Source organism: Antechinus flavipes, chromosome 5 (assembly GCF_016432865.1).
Source record: "Antechinus flavipes isolate AdamAnt ecotype Samford, QLD, Australia chromosome 5, AdamAnt_v2, whole genome shotgun sequence".
Taxonomy (NCBI): Eukaryota; Metazoa; Chordata; class Mammalia; order Dasyuromorphia; family Dasyuridae; genus Antechinus; species Antechinus flavipes.
This window is the reverse complement of record NC_067402.1, coordinates 214,799,974-214,821,982: the sequence shown is the minus strand read 5'-3', so window position 1 is coordinate 214,821,982 and position 22,009 is coordinate 214,799,974.

Genomic DNA, 22,009 nt, shown 5'->3' with positions numbered 1-22,009 from the left:
AAGTGCCAGGTATGACAATGATGATGGTGATGGAAACAACTAGTAGTATTGAATGAAGATTATAGCTTAAATATTGGTGAAAAGAAAAACATAGACTTTTTTTTATTTCATCTTAGCTTTTTGTTTTTAAATTAATAGTATTTTATTTTTCCAAATATGTGAAAAGATAGTTTTCAACATTCACCTTTGCAAAACCTTTTTGATTTTTTCTCTCTCTCCTATCTCTTCTCTGATAGATAACAAGCAATTCAATACTGATTAAGAATGTTCAATTCTCCTAGGCATATTTCCATATTCATTATGCTGCACAAGAAAAATCAGATCAAAAGGGGAAAAAACATGAGGCAAAAAAAGCAAAAAAAAAAAAAAAAAAAAACGCAACAAAAATAAGGTGAAAATACTATGCTTTGATCCACATACCATCTCTACAATTCTCTTTGGATATGGATGGCTCTTTCCATCACAAGTTTATTGGCATTAGCATATAATTTAAAAAATGATTAATTTATATTTGATACACTTGACTTTATACATCATGTTGGGAGAGAAAAATCCAATCAAAAGGGAAAAACAATGGGAGAGGAAAAAACCAGAAAAAAGAGCTTAACACAAAATGGTTAATTTCCATTCAATCTCCAGAGTTCCTTTTCTCCCCTTTATATACTTTTGTTATCTCTTTCCACCTTGTCCTTAGTTAGACTAGTAGTCCTAAGTAGGACTTAGTAGTAGTCCAAATTTTTTTTTTGACCCACCCTATCCACTACCTTATTGCTCATCACTCCTTCTCCTTCTCTTAATCTTTTTTTCTCCTATAGTTTCTGCCCTCCCTTATATCTTGCTCCTCCTTTTTCTTTTCTTTTTCTCCTCCTACTTTTTTATAGGGTTAGATAAATTCCTATATCCAACTGAATGATTAAGTTATAATCTCTTAGAGCAAAAATTGATGACATCAAGCTTCAGACAATCTCATGACTCTCCTTTCTTTCCATGGATTATAATAGGTCTTTTGTGTCTCTTTATGCAAATTAATTGTTTTCTTATACACCTCCTTTCCTCTTTTTTCCAGGACAGACTTTTTTCCATTCCTTAATGTCTTTTCCTTTAATATCATCAGAGTCCCTTCACAACTACAACATCTGTCCATGTGATGCTCCCATCTGTCTGCCCCAGTAACAGATAGTTTTCAAGAGTCATAGAAATTGTTTTTCTATGTAGCAATGTAAACCGTTAATTTTAAAATAATATATATTTTTCCCCTGTTTGTTTCAAGTAGACCGATTTAAAAAAAAATTCTCTTCTGGATCTATTTTCCTGGTCAGCTATTTTTCTAATGAGGTATTTCATGTCTCATTCCAATTTTTTCATTCTTTTTAGTTTGTTTGACTACTATGATGTCTCATAGAATAATTAGCTACTATTTACCCCATTATAGTTTTTAATGTTTAATTTTCTTCAATTAGCTTTTGTATTTCTTTTTCTATTTGGATAATACTACTTTTGAAGCTGAGTTTTCTTTAGTGGATTTTTTTTTTTTGGTGCTTGGCCAAATGTATTTTTAAAGGAATTGCCTTCCTTTTCCAAATTGTTGACTCTCTGTTGTATTCCTCTCCTTTCTTTTCTCATTTTTTTCTACTTATCTTATTTGCTTTTTAAAGTCTCTTATAAACATTTCCACGAAGCTTCTTTGGGCTTATATCACTCTTTGAGATTTCCTCTGTTGACATTCTGTCCTTATCTGAGTTTGTGTTTTGGTTTGCCCTGTTACTATAGTAGCTTTCTGTGGTCATAGTTCTTTTCTTTGTCTTGCTCATTTTCTTCTTCTTCTTCTTCTTCTTCTTCTTCTTCTTCTTCTTCTTCTTCTTCTTCTTCTTCTTCTTCTTCTTCTTCTTCTTCTTCTTCTTCTTTTTAACTTTTATGGTTGAACTCTGATCCTGGAGCAAAGGGGACACTGCCTCAAGCTTCCTGTGCAGCTCTGAACCTTATCATTGAGTACTGGAGTTCTTTGTGTTTGCTTTGCCTGCTCTTTTCAGGAAACTTGGATTCCCAGTTTGCCTTCTGAACTGGGACTGGAAGCTGCCCCACTGATCTGCTGTCCTACTGAGCCAGGACTAAGGGTCTCAGTTGCTGATTTGCTGTATTAAGACTCTTTCACCAGCTTTCCCAAGTCTGTCTGAGCTGGCTTAAATACCATTTTCACCCCAGTGAGACTGAACTTTCTTGAAGTTGTTCTAATTTATATTGAATTGGAGAGTGATTTCATTATGTCAGATTCTATTCAGAAGCTCTGTTTTATGTGATTTTTGAGGGAAAGTGGGAGAGCTTAAGCAGTTTCCTGGCTTCACTCTGACAACTTTCCTCCCCAGAAGATTTTTGCATATAATTTTAAACATCTATTTTATTCCAGTGGATTTTTGATATGTTAGTTTCCTCTTCAGATTCAGAGAGTCATTTGCATTTATACTAACAAAAAATAAAATATTAAATTTTAATATTAAATCAAAAGCCAAGAGTGTAGGGAATATTGCCTTTATTATGCCTAACATTATACATTAATTTCTTGGGCTGTGATAGATTTGATCATCACCGTTTAGAGTTCCAGGTTGGCCAAGCTCTGCTTGGATAAGGAGACTGAGAGCAGTGCCAATTATGCCTGCTCAAGCACCGAATAGTAGGTATAGAGTTCAGATGTCTTTATGGTTAGTAGGAAAAAGTCATTGAATAATGAACATAGGTAAAATGGCTGAGGTTAAGCATTGAATTGTAAATTCAAAGACAGAGACTAATTATCTCTTTTTACCAGGGTAATAAATTGAAGCCCAAAGTTAAGGCACTTAGCTGTTAACTAAGAGTTAGGGGGATAAATACCCTCCAATTTAGGGGTGGACAAAAGTATATTGAGAGTTTTCCCTGGGGATACCCACCTTTTTTTTCTCACAAGGTGGGTGTTTCTGGATGTGTTCAAAGGCTAGGTGATTTAACACCTGCTTAAGGCTTTGAAGGCCTAGTTTGATCCTAAGCCTTTGAATGGGCTCTGAAGTATATATTACGTTGAAGTGCAAATTCGAAGAAGTAGCTTAGGTGCTGCTGGGGCTTTTAGAGAGCTTAGCTTGATTAAAGTGCTCGATTTGCATTCCAGTGATGCAAGGTAAAGTCTTGTAGTTCTTAGTTATGATACTGTTTTCTGATTCTTCTAAATGACTACTAAGTATAACCAGTCTCTCCTTATGTTATCTTCTGCTGTCAGTCTGATGCATCTTTTCTTCAGATAACTGGATCACTCAGTTTGAAAATGAGAAGAACCCACTATCTGGTTCATCCCATATCTGAAAGGAATATTTATTGGAAGAAACCCAGCCAATGGTATGTTATAGTATGTATGCAAGGGTGAATGGAAGAGCAGAAATTTTCTATAAAATATCGGTAACAGTTTTAGAAAGTTTAGATTTATTAGGGCCACTGGAGAAGCAATCTGAGTCATGCTTTGGGAAAATTTATAGGAAGGGAGATAACATACATTAGCAGTCACATACATCAATATGTGATTTTTGTTGGTTTAGGAACTCTCAGTGTTGATACTCCCACTACTGATGCAGTTCATAATCTCTTTATAAATTATATCTTGAGATGTTTGAGATTGAAAGGTTAAGTGAGTCATCTTGGTCACATAGCTACTGTCAGAAGAGGGATTTTAAACTTATATCTTCTTGCCTCTGTCACACATGATTTACCCATTACATTGCCTCTACATTAAATTATATTTATATGAATAGAATATTAGAAGAAGTTTCAGAAAACTCTAGGACAAAAGTTTAGAATGGTATCATGAATGAATGTGCAGTCCTTGAAAATTGGCAACATTTTGGTCATTTAAAAATGTAAAGGAACATGAATTCATGTAAAAGAAGCTTCTATTGGCAAATGTCCTGAGTAAGACTTTTAGTTATTACTATTACCTGTTTTCAGATCTTGGAAAACAGCTTCTTTTCAACACCTCTTCCAACTTGTGTGAACAATCTGGTCACTTACCAAGTTAGTCCCTTAAAACTCACATATCTTTTTTTCAGATAAACTACTACACCTCCTCCATTTTGTACTTGTGAATTTGATTTGATTTTTTCTCCAAATGACTTGTTAAAGCAAGTTGAAAACAAATGAGAGTTAGAAAAATGAAAGAACATTGAAAATATATTTTCTATTAAAGGAGAAACACGAACATTTTTGCAGGGACTATGCTACTTTAGTAATTCTATCAGTGCCTAGTAACATTTGGGTTTACACAGTGTAGAAACTATTCTTCTCTATGACAGGAAAAGGTAAAAATTCTAACAGAATAACTCCCTATTCTTCCTTTATTAAACTTTAATGTGTTGTTAGATCATTGATCTCATTAATGTAGACATTCCATTTACTAATGCAAGCTGAAATCCATTTACTATTTCATATATATATATATATATATATATATATATATATATAAAACTCCTGTTCACTGGAGACCTATCCATAAAGCTCTTGATTTCATATAAGCACCAAGAAACCATATAGTTGTCTATAAGTTATATGACTACTTTACCTCCTTTTCTGGCCGTACATTCCTTTGTTTATGCAACTTCTCCTACACAATATTTGTTGGGCACATGTTGCAGCCTACTCATTCCAGCAACGCACTTCTAAAAAACAAGGGAAAAAAAGATTCTTGTAAAGTACAAGGGATATTTTATACTGGGTTGGTCAGCAGATATAAAGGTAGCAAAATCTGTCACACAGAAGGAAGGAAAAACAAAAGGTCATTGAAATCTGGAGCTATGTAATAGATAATATTCTCTCCCTGTAGAGCATAAAAAAGAAGTTTCAGTTAAGTGGCTCACTGGCCCTGAAGTCAGGAGAACTTGAGTTCAAATCTGTCCTCAGACACTTAACACTTTCTAGCTGTGTGACCCTGGGCAAATCACTTAATCCCAATTGCCTCACAAAACAAACAAACAAACAAACAAATAAATAAAATTTAAAAAAATAGTTTTTTATATTCTTGGGAAACATAAGTGGCTTTAGGAATAAAACCTGGACAGATGAAATTCAATATTATCTAGCAGAAGAAAAGTTGAGATGCTGGTGTTGATTGCTCCTCTCTGTTGAATATCTATGTGGTAGATGCTAATGTCACCTGAGTAGTAGGGGTATATTATTGCCTTCCTGGATTTTGGATTTTATATTTTGGATTGACTAATTCTCCTCAAAGTTGTCAAATCTAAAATTCATTTTTTATCATTTACATGGGCACAAATGGTATGATAATAAGGAACCCAGAAAGTACTATTGCTAAGAATAAATAATTATTGGACAAGAAAATGAAGATTTTATAAGCAAAGATAGTAGTTTTCTACTCCTGCCAGCTAAAATCCATTATAAGAGAAAGATAGGATTAGATCTATGGTTCATTGGTATAGGGAAATCCCAGTTGGAGATATTCTTATTATTAATGCAGATAATCATGCCTTCTTTGTAATTTATATTCCTAGAGATTTGCTTTGTGCACTAAGAGGTTAACGTTCTTATCTAAGTAACATGGTTAATGTGTGTCAGAGGCAAATCTCAAACTTATGTTTTCATGGTTGTGAGACCAGCTCTCTAACTACTAGATTACAACTGTCTCTCTTCAAAATGAATAACTTCCCAAGACTGGAACTATGTAAAATGTTTAGGTTACTTTAAAAAATCCTGACTGACTACTCTAGTTACATCATAATTAAGAAGCTAAGAAATATGGAATGACTAAATTGTACAGTAGTTATGTAATGGTTTTTGTATTATTAAATTGGTGTAATAAGACTTTATAAATATAATGGCATAGAGTAAGCAATATTTAAAAAACTAAACATTTATTTGATTAATAACATGTAATTAAGAAGATTAAATTGATAGGTAAATGGAGGGTCCTCTTACACATCTACATGATGTATCAGAGGAAAATTTAAATGCTATGGAGAGACTTTGGGACCATTAATAGCATGTAATAACATTTTATGATCAGCATAGTGAGTTTATGAAATGGATATAAGTTACATTTAAAATACTCTACTGAAGAAAATAATGCTATTTGTAGAGTCAAAAAGAAATGAACCAAATCTCACAAAATCTGTCTTCACAAACAAAACTATAGGATTTTCTTATAATTTAACTTTAAAGATATTTATTTGATCATGTGAAAATGCAATATTAAAATTGGTAGAAGTTTAATTTTAAATGAAAAATAAAAACCTTTTGATCATTTATATATGTCTATTATGACATTCAACTAATTATGATCTAAATGCCTTAGGATTGTCTTTAACTCTGCTTCTAGCTAGGAGAATCTTGATCTTTTGTTGTATCATGGATCCCTTTGACAATCTGGTGAAATCTGTGAACTACTTCCAGAATATTATTTGTTTTTTTTTTTGTCTTAATGAGCAATTGAATCAAATGCTAAACTTCATTTAGAGTTTAGTGAAAATGAATTTCTTTTTATTTTTTATTTATTCTTTTGTCCCCACACTTGTTCAAAGACTATTGAAATCTGCCCCTGAAATCCCTAAGGATCCAGGAATCATAGGTTAAGAAGCCTGTTCTAGAATAACTGGTATCACTATAAAGTCTTGTAAGCAAAGTAAATATGGTCAGCATGGAGAAATGTGATTGCCTATTTTCCTATAGAAAAGAAAGTTCCCTTACACAAAATAATGGGAAGCATCTGATGAACTTGCAAAATTAGGTCACCTTGTTGCTTATATTTTAACTTGGTACCATCCCAAATTTATTGTTCATCTTCTCATATGCATAGGGCATACTAATAAATGTTTAACTGACTTGGGGGTAGACTAGGGACAGGAATATATGCTTGATTCTTTTAAGTTCAATCTGCATTATAAAATTTTCTCCATCATTTCCTAAATCTAGAAGGAAAAAAATCAAGCTTCCCAACACAAGCAAAGCAAGCAAGCAGACCTTAGTTTGTAGAATCTGCCAGTTTCCAAGTAATAGCTTACATTGAAAATTTAGCAATTGTCTCTCATGTACTGGTTTCAAGTGGCTCTAGCACACCTTTGGACTTCACTTTGGTAGAGAACACAGCCGTAAGACCTGCCACATCCATGGTTTCATTCTCTTCTTGGATACATAAATAATATAAGTGCCTTGAATAAGCTAAGAAAATGCAGAGTTCTAAATTAATATTTAACAATATTTCTTGAAATCCTCCTTTGAGCAAAACAGTGATGTTTTGTGGAGCTGAGACAGAGTTGATGTGTTAACTGGGTAGTCAGATTTCCAAAATATAAGTACTTTTGAATTAAAGGTACTAACATTGTTTCAGACTATATATCCACCTCTGTGGGACATTTTTCAGGTAGCATATTGATGCGGTTGGAGGACAGTAGGCAACTTGTTGACTCAGTGGATACATGGAGTCAGATAGTTCAAATTCTTCCTTAGACACTAGCTGAGTGACATTAGACAGATCATTTAACCTCTATTTCCCCCTCTGTAAAATGATCTTTTCTACTTCTAAATTTATGATCCAGAACAGAGTAATCAGCAGGAAAAATAATTTTGTGGGGAATAGGGGAAAAAGGATTGTACTTTAAATCAGAGAATCAGGGTACAAGTTCTGGTTATGGCAATTAATATCTGTGAGGCAGTGGGCAAATCACTAACCTTCTCCCCACCTTTGGATCATAGTTTCTTCATGAATAACATGAAGGGGAAAGTATTTGTACTAGATCAGTTCTAAGATCCTCCAGCAACTATAAATCTATAATATTTTTATCTTTGAATGTTGAGGAATCTCAAAATCATCATAAAAGGATTATTGCAGAAATATGATATGTTTTGTGAGGAGAAAAGTTGGGTTGGTACTGGGAGAGGGCTGATAGTTCTCTGCAAATATTTAAAGGAATTGTAAGAAGAATATATATATATATATATATATATATATATATATATATATATATATATACATATATTTGTTCTTTTGGGGCATAGAGATTATTACTGCAGTGGAGAAAGTTTATGAGAAACAAATTTCAGATTAATGTAAATTCACATTTCCTCATACTCTGATTTATACTAAAATGCAGTTGGCTTTCTCAGAAAGTGGTGGTTTTCTCACTGGAAATCTTCAAGAGAATTCTGGTTGATCAGATATCATCTCATACAGTGATATTAAGCTCAAATACACATGGACACTACTAAACTGTGATAAAACAACAACAACAACAACAACAAAAAAAACTTTGGGGGCTTAATATTGATTTAACCTGAAATATATTATTATGTGTCTTTTACTGTATTTTTATTTATTTAGGCAAATATTTCTCAATTACATTTTTATCTGGTTTGGGTTGCTCTTGGGGGTATTCTGAATCATATGCTTGGCAACTTTAATATAATAGATTGTAATGTTCTCTCTAAAATGTAATGTTCTCTCTTGAGGTTTTCTTGGGGTCCCTGAAGGCAGCCTTCGTTTCAGTTCAGTAATCAACACAAGTACAGCCAGGTGTTAAAAGTCCAAATCTTTTATTGTCTCTTTTAAAATCTTGTCTCCTTTCCTGGGGCCCAGTTAGCTTTTTTAGAGGGCTATCTCTCTCCTTGATTTCGAGAGCTTAAGCTCCTGCTTCCAGTTTTTTGCCTTCTCTTCCAATCCAAAAGTCTATGCTTCAGCCTCCGGCCACCGCAAAGGTAGACAATGGAATGAATCTGTCTCAGCCTCCTAGAGCTTCTAATGTGCTTGTCTTTTCTGACCCTGAGAGCTTCAAGCTTATATGCTCAACACTGAGTACAAACCAATCATTATATCACTAGAAACCATTATTTGTTGTAGGATTAAATCAATGATAAACTAGATTTAACCATTATTTCCTCAATTCCACTTAGTACCTAGTATAAGTTCTGGCCCATAACATCTCCTTGTAGCATTAAATCAATCATACTGAACCATGCTAAATTAGATAACTATTGTCTCTATCAATTCCTCTGACTTAGTCTCTTGTAAGAATCCTTTATTTCAAGTTCAGAGTTCTGGCCCATAACAGTAGATTATACAACCATGCATATATATAAATAGATATATAGTTGTATATATAAATACTTACAAAATAAAATAAAAGTAACTATACAAACATATGTATAATTATTTTTCTTGTTTGGATACTTTTTGGATTAGATAGATGTTGAAATACCTTCTAAACTAGATATTGTGCTTCTGAAAAGAGGCAGACAAATGGATCCAGAACCAGTTAACACATTTTACAAGATTTATATGGGATAGATACTTATCTGAGACAGAAAGAAAAGAAAAAAAGCATTGTCCCTGCCCTCTAGGATCCCATATAATTGTGCATACAATATAATCGTATTCAAGATGTTCCCAAAATCTTAGTGTTGTTATAAGATTTTATATCTATAGAATAGAAATAATCTCAGAATAATGCTACCAGAAGGCAGGGAAAAAACAAAACTGAGAAAATAGGATTTGAACTGATTCTTTAGTGAAGCAAATGAAACTAATGAGAGAAGGGGCAGAAAATCTCAGACATAAGGAACTACCAACAAAATGGCATGGGAATGGGAGATGAAATCATGATCAAAGAATACCAGGAATACAGTACAAATGTATCATAAAGTGGGATAAAATGACTCCCTATTTGTGAAAACTGAATTAGTCTGGATATGGTAGAATCAGCCGAAGTCAGGATAAGCAAAAGTCCTTGGTCTTTAGGGATAGAAGTGAATTGGATGGACATAGGAATTCCACGACCTCCTTCTTTCTCATCTACCACCAAAGTGACTCTGGCTTGTCTTACTCCACCCCCTAATCCTTTCCACAATTCTCTGTATACACTAAAAGATTGAACCAGCACAAAATATTGGGAAGGGCCATTTTTCCAAGCATATGCTAATAGAGTATTGTCCAATTGGTAATTAGCCTTAAGTGCTTGTTTGTCTGACCTCAGTGCATCAACTCAGAGTTTCGGACCTTTACACCTATTATCCATGATTTTAAAGGTATGAGGTAATAAATGATAAAAATGGGGTGGATAGAGCCAAGGGGGCAAAGGAGAGGAAGATTCACAGCAGAGTACTTTCAATACCCCTCAAAACACCCAAATTGAATTTTAAAATAGTATAGCCAACAAAAAATTACAATGAGGCATTTGTCCAGTTCAAAACAACTTAGAATGTCAAAAGGAGAGATCTGTAACATTAGTACGGGGAGTGATCCAAAGCACAAGTGGCAACACCACCAGCTTTGACTCTTGGAGGTATTTGCAGCAACAGAGCAGCCGTGTCAGGAGCTCTCAGACCAGAAACAGTAAGGGAATTAGGCAACTGCTGAAGATAGCAGTGAATACTATTTGGCATACTGTGAAACTCTATTGCATAAACCCAGTTCCAGGTCATAGTTCTTACTCTGAGAAGAGAGCTAGCACTTGTAGCTGCAAGGAATCAGGCTCTCTTCTTGGGTAAAAATCAGAGGGCAAAACAAGAGATCAGTTACCACACCTCTGCAAATCTTACTATCTTGGAAGCCCCCAAAACTTACAAATCCTAAGAACTACCTATAGAAGTACAGAGGGAAAACAAAAATAAACAAACAAATAAAAAGTAAACAATGGTAAGAATCTATTTTGATCACAACTAAGATCAAGGAACAAATTCAGAAGTAGATAAGGATATGATAGCTACAAGTAAAGCCTCAAAGAAAAATGCAAAATTGATAACCTCCCAACAAAAATATCTGGAAGAGTTAAAAAAAAGAACAAAAAAAAGGAGGGGAAACTTAAAAACTCTAATAAGAGTGGTAGAGGAAAAAATGGTATAAGAAATGAGAATGATGAAAGAAAATTATGAAAAGTTATTTCATAACTTGATAGAAAAGACACAAAATCTTATTAAAGGAAAGAATTCCTGAAAAATTGTCATTAAGCAAGTCAAAGTTAATTGATATGAATAATATAAATATAAACTCTGGATTCTGAAATTCAAGATCCTTCACAATGTTTGCATAATTCATTACCTGAAAGTTTCCTTTGTACTTAGTGCATTGCATTAAATTGCATAGCTAGTCTTTCTTACAAAACAGTCAATGTTCCATTTCTGTATTTTCATCCAGACTACATACAAGTTTAGAATGTACATCGTCCTTATTTCTATCTGTAGAATCCCTTAGTGCAGTCCTTAATTTGTTTCAAGGTTCAGCTCAAATACTACCGTCTTATAGAACTCGTTCCTGACCCCATAGTAGTGTGTTAGCTCCCAAAATTATTCACATTCCCCTCAAATAATTATTTTTCATACAAACTTCTAAAATATAGTTATCCATAAACATGAAATTCCTTTCAATAGAATCTTTTCTTGCAAACAGGGACTGTTCAGCTTTTGTTTTGTACTTTTAGAATCTAGTTTTATGCCTAGAAAATGGGTGTTTAATAAATCATTTTTATAGTTATCTAACTGTGCATACCCTTTGACTCAGCCGCGTTTCTACCAGGCTTATATCCCAAAGAGATCTTAAAAGAGGGAAAGGCACCCACATGTGCAAAAATGTTTGTGATAGCCCTTTTTGTAGTGGCTAGAAACTGGAAACTGAATGGATGCCCATCAATTGGAGAATGGCTGAATAAATTATGGTATATGAATTTATGGAATATTATTGTTCTATAAAAAATGACCAGCAGGATGATTTCAGAAAGGCTTGGAGAGACTTACATGAACTGATGCTAAGTGAAATGAGAAGTACCAGGAGATCATTATACAACAATGTATTGTATAATACAATAAGACTATACAATGATTAATTCTGATGGATGTGGCTCTTTTCAATATTGAGATGATTCAAACCAATTTCACTTGTTCAGTGATGAAGAGAGTCATATGCACCCAGAGAGAGGACCATGGGAACTGAATTTGGACCACAGCATAGCATTCTCACTCTCTCTGGTGTTGTTTGCTTGCATTTTTTTTGCAGTTTTTTCTTCCTTCTTGATCTGATTTTTCTTGTGCAGCAAGATAATTGTATAAATATGTATACATATATTGGATTTAACATATATTTTAACATATTTAATGTTTTGGACTACTTGCTATCTAGGGATGGGGCTGAGGGGAAGGAAGGGAAAATTTGGAGCAAAAGGTATTGCAAGAGTCAATGTTGAAAAATTACCCATGCATATGTTTTGTAAATAAAAAGCTTTAATAAAAAATAAATGATTTTTATGGGTGTCTTATCTTCCACTATTTTTTAAGCTTCTTGTGGAAGATTCTGTCACATCTTTGTATCTCCAGTGCATAGTGAACTGGCCTGTTGTAAAAGGAGCTCAATACAATTTTTTGAATGAATAACACATTAGAACTATAAGGAACCTTGAAAATTACTTAATACAAGTAATTGATTTTTTTTTTTAATGAGTAAACTGAAACCTAGTGATCATACAGATAGGTAAAATCAAGATTACAAATCAGGATTACTAATATCTATGTCATGTCACTTTCTACTTAACTGTGCTCCTATATTTCAAATTGAACTTTACAAATTATACAAACTGACTTTCATATTCTTTGTGAAATATTTATCATGTATAAATTGATCATGAAAATAAATATGATTCAAATAGTCATATCTAAACAAATGGAAAAATATCAGTTGTTCTTTTATTAGATGAGCTAATGACCATTTTACCTAAATTAATCTACTTATTCAGTGCTGTACCAAACAAAGTATCAAGAATTATTTTATAGAGCTAGAAAAACAACACATTCTATGTGAAAGAATAAAAGATCAAGAATATCAAGAGAAGTATTTTTTAAAAATACAAAGAAAAGTAGCCTAGCTGAACCAGATCTAAAATTACATTATAAAGATCATCAAAACTAGTACTGGTTAAGAAATAGAGTAATAGATCAGTGGAGTAGACCAGGTACATGAAACACAATAGTAACTATAGTAATCTTCTATTTAATAAACCCAACATAAGAACATTCTATTTGACTGCTGGGAACTGCTAAGAAAACTAGCTATGAAAACTGCTGGGAAAACTAGAAATTAGTATGACAGAAAAAAAAATCTTATTTATAAGAATGAAAGTCATTTCCCATTTAATAAATGGTCAAAGGATATATAAATAGGCAATTTTCAGATGAAGACATTAAAGCTATATATAGTCATATAAAAATGTTCTAAGTCATTATTGAGTAAAAAATGCAAATTAAAACAACTCTGAGGTATCACATCACATCTATCAAATTGACTAATGTGATAGAAAAGAAAAATCATAAATGTTGAAGAGGATGTAGAAGAGTTGGAACACTAATGCACAGTTGGTGGAGTTTGTGAAATGATCCAGCCATTCCAAAGAGCAATTTGGAACTTTGCCCAAAGGGCGATAAAACTGTGCATAATCTTTGCTCCAGCACTATCATTACTGGGTCTGTATCTCAAAAAGATGATCAAAAAGGGAAAAGGAGCCACAGGTACAAAAATGTTTATAGTAGATCTATTTGTGTAGCAAAGAATCGAAAATTTAGGGACTTCTCATCAATTAGGGAATGGGAATAGCTGAATAAATTGTGGCATATGAATGTGATGAAAAAATATTGTTCTGTTAAGAAATGATGAGTGGTGAATTTCAGAAAAACTTGGAAAGACTTATATAAACAGATGCTGAATGAAGTGAACAAAAAGAGAACATTGTACAGCAACATTATATGATGATCAACTGATAGATTTTGCTCTTCTCAGCAATGGTCTAAGACAATTCTAAAAAACTCAGATGTCTTTTGGATGGAATTTGGATGTCTTTTCAGATGGAAAATGCTACAGACAGGCGTATGGAGTGTGCATACAGATTGAAGTACACAATTTTCACTCTTTTTTTCTTATCGTTTTTCCCTTTTTGTTCTGATTCTTCTTTCATAACATGACTAATGTGGAAATATATTTAAAATGAATGTACATGTGTAAGCTATATTACATTGCTTGCTATCTTGAAGAAGAAAGAAGGAAATTGGAAATCAAATTCTTATGTGAAGGTTGAAAACTATCTTTATACTTAATTGGAAAAAATAAGATACTATTAAGTGAAGGATATTAAAAACAATTAAAAATAAATGCAACTGTGCAGAAAAAAAGAAAATAGGTAGGACTATTCTTAGTCAGAAAATTAATTTTGCTGATGTCATCTATCATGTCTTTGAAAGCTGTGAATCTCTGATTCAAAATATATGTATCTTTTTGTTTCTATCTAAGTAGCATGCTACACTTTAGATGATCTAGTGAAACATTCTTTCATTGGTGAGATTATAAAAACTTCCTTTATATTGTTTTTTTTTAATAAAAAGTTCATATTTATTCTCTTATTCTCCACCATGGGAAAGCAGAAATGTAAACTGAAGTAACAGAAAGACAGTTGGTGATATAGTTCTGAGCCTGAAATCAGGAGGTATTGAATTCAAATTTGGCCTCAGATACTTATTAGCTGTATAACTTTGAGAAAATCATTTAAATATCTTTTTTGCCTCAGTTTCCTAATCTGGTTTATGGGTATTATAATAATAAGCACCTCCCTCAAAGGGTTATTATGAGAATCAAATGATTTAACTAGAAAACATTTGTCATAGAGCTTAGACATAGTAAACATTATGTAAATGCTAGCTACTATTATTACTGTTATCATTATTATTGATATCAATATCATATTATTATTATTATTATTATTATTATTATTTTAGCTGTATCCAAACCTTTGGAGCCCCATTTTTTTGTTCTGACAAAAATATTAAGCCTGGTTTGCTATTTCCTTTCCAGTTCATTTCACATGAGGCCCTGAGGCAAACAGGTTAAGTAATTTACCCAAGGTCACACAGTAAGTATATGAAGCCTATTTTGACCTATGCCACCTAGCAATATTATTATTGTTATTATTATTATTATTATTAGTGGTGATGGTTATGATAAAACTAAATAAAGCTTTGTATATACATTTTGTGAATTAGTCTCATTTTTGTTACATTATGGTTTAGTGGAAAATATTTGTATCAGTGCTCTTTGGGTTCTAATTCTGACAAACATCTATGATCTATTTATTGCACTTAATCTCTTTGGGCAAAGAACATTTAAGAAAATGTTGTATAGTTGAAAAGAATATTTTTTAACTGACAAGTATATATACATGGCCTTGATAAGCAATGAAGGACCCTTATATGAAGCATCAAATTGCTTTGAATTCCAGTACTGCTGGAAGAACAATTCTGGATTAATATTGAATTGTGTTTGTTTTTGTTTTTTAACAAAAGAAAATTTAATATTGTTTTGTGAGAAAACATCTGGTTTTGTCCTTACTACCTGGAGTGAATAGGGGTAATCATTTAATATTGAAGAATTAGATAAAAACCATCTTTGCTTTAATGGAATTACATTGTTAACCTTGAAGGTTAAGTCAATTTTTGATGAGCCTTTATTCCATCACCTTGTTTTTATAAAGGCATTTTGATTTAGATACATGGTAATTGCTAAAACCAAAAACTGCATTTTAGGGTAAGATTTTGTCTACACGTTTTTTCCCTCTTGTAATTGTTTTTTGTATATTTATTCATGCAAAAAACATATAAATATCAATAGTACACAATCCCTCTTTTACCAAGAGGTGAAGTGTATATTCAAAAGTATACAATATCCAAAATTCTCCTTTCAATTAAATAAAATGCCTTTTTCTAGGATTGTCCAGAATAGATAGAAATAGAGATGGACAGACAGAAACAGACAGAGAAGCAAGGGAGTGGGAAGAGCCAGACAAAATTTCTCAAAACAGTTGGGATTTGAGCAGAGTCTTGAATGGAATCTTGGTGAAAAGGTATGGATAGTATAGTGTGATGAATTGTTGTCAGTGAACAAGAAGGCAGATTTATGAATGATAATGCCATCTACTTCCATAGGTGGTTGTGAGGAGCAAATAAGATAATATTTGTAAATCGCTTGACAGAATTGTTAACACATAGTAAGCATTAAATAAATATTAACTATTGTTTGATAATGATGATCAACATTGCCAGCTTTGTTGGTTGACTTCTTTGTCCTGTTTCTTCATTCACTAATAAAATTCCTTAACTTATATGGCAATAAAGAATATGAAACAAATTAAATCATCCAGAAATTATGAGTTCAAAGATCCTTTACTGATTTGGCCCATATAGAAAACTACCAAGAAATAGATATTATATTTTCTATGTAAATTATTGTGTATATTTTTATGTTTATTTATTACTCAGCTTCATATTTCATACACTCTTCCAGTGCAGCCATCTCTTTGCTAGTCATCCTGCTAGTTTATGCATGTCCCTTGCCCTTTTTACCTACTGGCCTGGTACAGTAATTAAATCAATAAATATTATTAACTTTTACTTTATGATAGTGGTGTGCTAGTTGACTCAAAATTCCACTCATCTTTCATATGAGTTCCCAAATCAGAACTACCATTTTGACTACCCTTCCCTTACATGCACTTTCTCCATTTAATAGGATATATTCTCTTGGCTAGAAGAGGTTAGCCTACTTTTTTATTTGTATTCCTAAATTTTGGCACAGTGCTTGGCATAGATTAAGTGCTTAATCGTTTGCTCTTCATTAATTAAGTCCTTCATTCATTCATTCATATGATTAGCCTGAATGATTTCAGATTTTAAGATCAGGTACTCATTCTCTGTAGAGTTTTTCATGATCACAGTTTGTTGGATTTCTTTGTCCTAAAGTCTTACATTTATATAATCTGTTTACTTTCATTTGGTAGGAAGATTCTGATGATATTTCATTTGGCTAGAGTGTTTATCCACACAATCTGTTCAGTCCTAAATAATGACAGCCCTGCACATTGAGTTTTATTTGAACAGAAACTAGTCATTTGTAGTTTTGTTTGGTGCCAAATATAGATCACTCGTTGCATGAACACTGTTTTTCTTTCAGTACTCTAGCCAACCTGATAATTTTTTTCTTTTCCACCAACCTCACTTACATTTTTCATAAGAAATGGGATTATGGCAGTAGATAGTTAGCAATTCAACATGAATTGGAGCAACTTATTTAATAAAATATAAATATAGAGACTGTTCAGTAACTGTTTTATTGTTCACTTAATATAGCTTATTTTTATATCGCATGATTGTCATCAGCTTATCCAGCAATTCAGCAAGAAAAAAATCAAGAATTTTGATTGTTTGTTCTTGAATATGTCAAACAATAGTTTTATTATTGAGATTTCTGATGCTTATAAGATATGAGATATGAAAAACATATTTTAGCCTTAAGAAATCATCCATCCATTCATTCATTCCACAAGAATTTACTTAGTTCTAAATATATGCAATACTTGATTGCTATTGAAGAAAATTAAGAGCTAAATTATGCACAATTTCTACCTTAAGGAGATAACAATTGAAGAGGAATAATATCTACAATATAAATTATTATATGCTAAAGACCTAGGAAGTCAGAAAGATTGAGATTTACTTCCTGCTTCTGAAGCTTTCTAGTGTTCTGATTGGGGAAACTAGGTAGTGAAATAGACAGAGTGCTGGCCCTAGAGTCAGGAGGACCAGTATTCAAATTTGACTTCAGACACTTAACTGTGTGACTCTGGGCAAGTCATTTACCCCTCTTTGCCTCAGTCCTTTCTCTGCAAAATAAACTGAAGAAGAAAAAGACAAAGCACTTCAAAATCTTTGCTAGAAAACCCCTAATGGGGACTTGGAGAGTGGGATATAAATAAAATGATTCAGTGTTTCAGCTTCATTAAATTATGGACAAGTCACCAAACTAATCTCATCATTTTCCTAGGTCACTAGAAATATATGAAACAATTAAATTGCTGATCTGCCTTAATAGCAAAAAGTTTCCTTTTCAGAAGTTCCATCTAACAATATATACACATATTTAGACTCTCAAAAAGTATAAAGTAACACACACACACACACACACACACATACCTATAGTAAAAGTATATTGAATGAAGTTCCTATGCAGACATTGAAGGAGTGAGTAATATATCTCCTCACTTCTACCCCCAAGTATCAATGAATTAGCACAATTGAAGGACAGTACTTCAGGTATAGACAATAATGTAAGTGAAAACATAGCAGGAGGAAAGCAGGGGATATGCTGGGATATGGAGAGCAGACTATTATGAATGAAGGGTAGAATATCTAAAGGGTGAGTACCATAAAAATTGGCTAAGAGGGTGAGGTCGAATCCAATTAGAAAGGGCCTTAAAATCCTAATTCTCCATTCTCTCTATATTTGTTATCCACTGTATTTGTTAATCCACTGAATGTATGAGAAAACCAAGAGATACACAATCTTATGTATAAGGAGGAAATATTTAGAGACACACAAAGGAGAGGCTAATAGAGAAAGATATTCATTATAGGTCCATATGATTTAATAGAGTTAAACCACTAAATGTTTTTTAAAAACCCCACAAAATAAACACAAAATCAGCAGAACTCTGTGATGATGATGAATATATAAATTCTTTGTTTCCCTGAGGCAATTGGGGTTAAGTGACTTGCCCAGGGTCACACAGCTAGGAAGTATTACATATCTGAGACCAGATTTGAACTCAGGTCCTCCTGACTTCAGGGTTGGTACTCTATGCACTGTGCCACTTACCTGCCCCAAACATATAAATTCTTTCCAATAATTTCTTTTTCCCTACATTTTGCTTTTCACTCTTCAGTCTTGCTTTTATTTAAACTTTTCTTTTTCAATTGCATTATCTCCCATCTGAAGCTATTTTTTGTTTCCTCACTCTCTCCATTTCCTCCTTTGTATCTTAGTTCCTTTCAATCTCAGCTATTATCTGATAACTTGGTAACTGATTTAAAGATTCAACATTCTAAGTTGAAGTTCAAAAAATGTGAAAAAGCATTACATGGTATTGTATTGTGCTTATGATCAATGCATTATGAATTTCACAGTCAATGTCTCTTCAATTTGTTCAGGTTACCTGGTCATTCTGTTCTTTGTTGCATATAATACACATTGCAGGAGTGTAGGAAATTTACAACTGTATTAGATTTGAGTTGCTTCCCCATGTGGGCTTTTAGAGCTTTCTTCCTGAATCAATATTTTTCTTTGGATGTATATGTAGCTTTTTTTTTTAATGAAGCTTTTCTTGTACATATAAGCTGATTCTTTATGTTCTAAATGAATTAGGTCTAAATTTATGAATGCAAGAATGTAAATATATACTGAAACACTTCCCTAGTTCTACTTGTTTTATTTTTAGTCTTGAACTTATCAAAGGAATTGGTTCTTGGTGAATGAAGAGGATATTTTGATAGGATGATTACAAATATATGTGGCTTCCATAGGGGTATCAAGGATGCCATTACAGAAGGTTGTAAAATATGTTTTTTTCTTTTTTTTTGACCAGTAAATTTTTTCTAGCAATTCATAACAGAGCATTCTCTACAATCATGATTTTGGCACAGTGGCTAGATTTCTGCACCTGGAGTTAGGGAAGACTTAAATACAAGAATCTTACTAGTTATGTCAAGCTGGTCAAATCACTTAACTTCTGTTTGCCTCAGTTTCTTTCTTGGTAAAAAAAAAAAAGAGGGTAATAATAGTATTTGTATCCCAGTGTCATGAGGATCAAATGAGAAATTTGTAAAATATTTTTCATGGATCTTGGACCAGAATAGACATTAGACATTATATAGTTTCTTTTTCTTTCCTCCTCCTCCTCCTCCTCTTCCTCCTCTTCCTCCTCTTCCTCCTCCTCCTCCTCCTCCTCCTCCTCCTCCTCCTCCTCTTCCTCCTCCTCCTTCTCCTCCTCGTCCTCCTCCTCCTCCTCTTCTTCTTCTTCTTCTTCTTCTTCTTCTTCTTCTTCTTCTTCTTCTTCTTCTTCTTCTTCTTCCTTCTTCTTCTTCTTCTTCTTCTTCTTCTTCTTCTTCTTCTTCTTCTTCTTCTTCTTCTTCTTCTTCGTCTTCGTCTTCTTCGTCTTCTTCTTCTTCGTCTTCTTCCTTGTTCAATTCCTGTCAATTGTTATTGATTTTACCTGCTCCAGGCCTTCATCTTTTTATGTCTAGAGAAGTGCAATAGTTTGCAACTTGTTCTTCCTGATTCCTCTCTTCTCTTACATCTATTGCCCATTTAGCTGTCAATTTAATCTCCCTAAAATTAAGACTTTACTTCCCCAAATTAACTCTTTGATATATGGTTTCCTTGCTGTTCATCAGGCAGTGAAGTGCTACAACAGAGAAAGTACAGAACCTGAAATCCGTGGAATCTGAGTTCAAATACAGCCTCAGATTCTTACTAGCTGTGCGACTGGACAAATTGCTTAATCTCTCTCTTCCTCAGTTTCCTAAACTGTAAAATTGGAGATCATAATAACACTCATCTAAAAAATAGCAGTTAGCTCACAAGTTTGTCGTGATGATCAAATAAAACATTTATTAAGTGCTTAATTCATAGTAGGTGAAGTTTTTTGATTCAGGAAGGGGGAAGAGGAATATCAAGATCAGATAGAAGTTTTATGAAGATTAAATTGATAGGTAAATGGAGGGTCCTCTTACACATCTACATGATGTATCAGAGGAAAATTTAAATGCTATGGAGAGACTTTGGGACCATGCCTATAAGGAGCAATTTGTTTTTAATAAAACTCACAAGGTAATTATGATAGAGTTTATCTAATGCATTTTTTAAAGAAATCATTTGTAGTGAGTTTTAGGGTTGATCTGTTATATTCTGTTTTTTGTTTCATTCTACTTCTAGGGTGCTAAAGTAACCCCAGGGTTATTAAGGTAGAAGTAAGGAGCTTGGTAGAACTGAAGAATAATCATATATTTTATTATCCTTCATTACTATAAAGTCTTTCTCTTCTGTTTTAATAATTCTGGAACTTACAGACACACACACACAGACACACACATACAGATACATGCATGTACAGAGATAATTTGTTTTTCATGTTTTACCATTGATTTCTTTATTCATTAAATATTTGATGATTTCTGATTACTAGGAACTATATTACCATCTATCAAACTTATGAAGATAAGCTTTGCCCTTAAGGAGCTTTCAAGGGGTTTATTAGTCTTATAGCAATTAATTGTGACTGTTTCAATAGTATAAAAATGAATGAACATATAGTGAAAGAAAAAAACGTACTTTTTACTTTTTTTCCAGTTTTTACTAAAACTATAGCCAGTTTTAGATGACTACAAATATACCAATTTCTAAAGTATAGTTTTAAACCATACACACATTTGGTACTTCTGACCACACATATGATATATTTTTTGTCTCAGCAAGTCCGATGTCAAAAAAAAAATTCCAGAAGTTTGGAGGAGTCATTTGTGGAAAAGAAGTTCAAATTGTAGGGATCTTAAAATCATCTTCCACAGTCTCACAGGAGGCTTCTAAATTGTGTGGGAGAATGGACTTAGATTTATCTCTGTGACATTTACCAAGTTTTATCTTATCTTTTTTCCTTCCTTCCTTCCTTCCTTCCTTCCTTCCTTCCTTCCTTCCTTCCTTCCTTCCTTCCTTCCTTCCTTTCTTTCTTTTTTTCTTTCTTTCTTTCTTTCTTCCTTCCTTTTTTTTTTTTTTAAAGATTGGTATGTATCATGTGTAAAGAAGATAGGAATATATCTGTGGCAATATGTAGTTGAAATATATCCTAATTTATGAAATGGAATAATGAAATTATGTGATACTTTAGGTTTGTATAAGGAGTAGAATTCTATAATGAATACAACATTGAATTTGTATTTAGAATAATCTCAATGCCAATCTGGACTCTGCCACTTGCTATCCCCAAGGATATAGTCAAGTAAATTAACTACTCTGAACCTCAGGAAACTTTATGAGACTTATCTACTTTTTTATAGTATTGTCTGTCATTAATTTACACTGTTGCTGTTCAGTCATATTTCGATCTTATCCAACTCTCCATGATTTCATGTAAGATTTTCT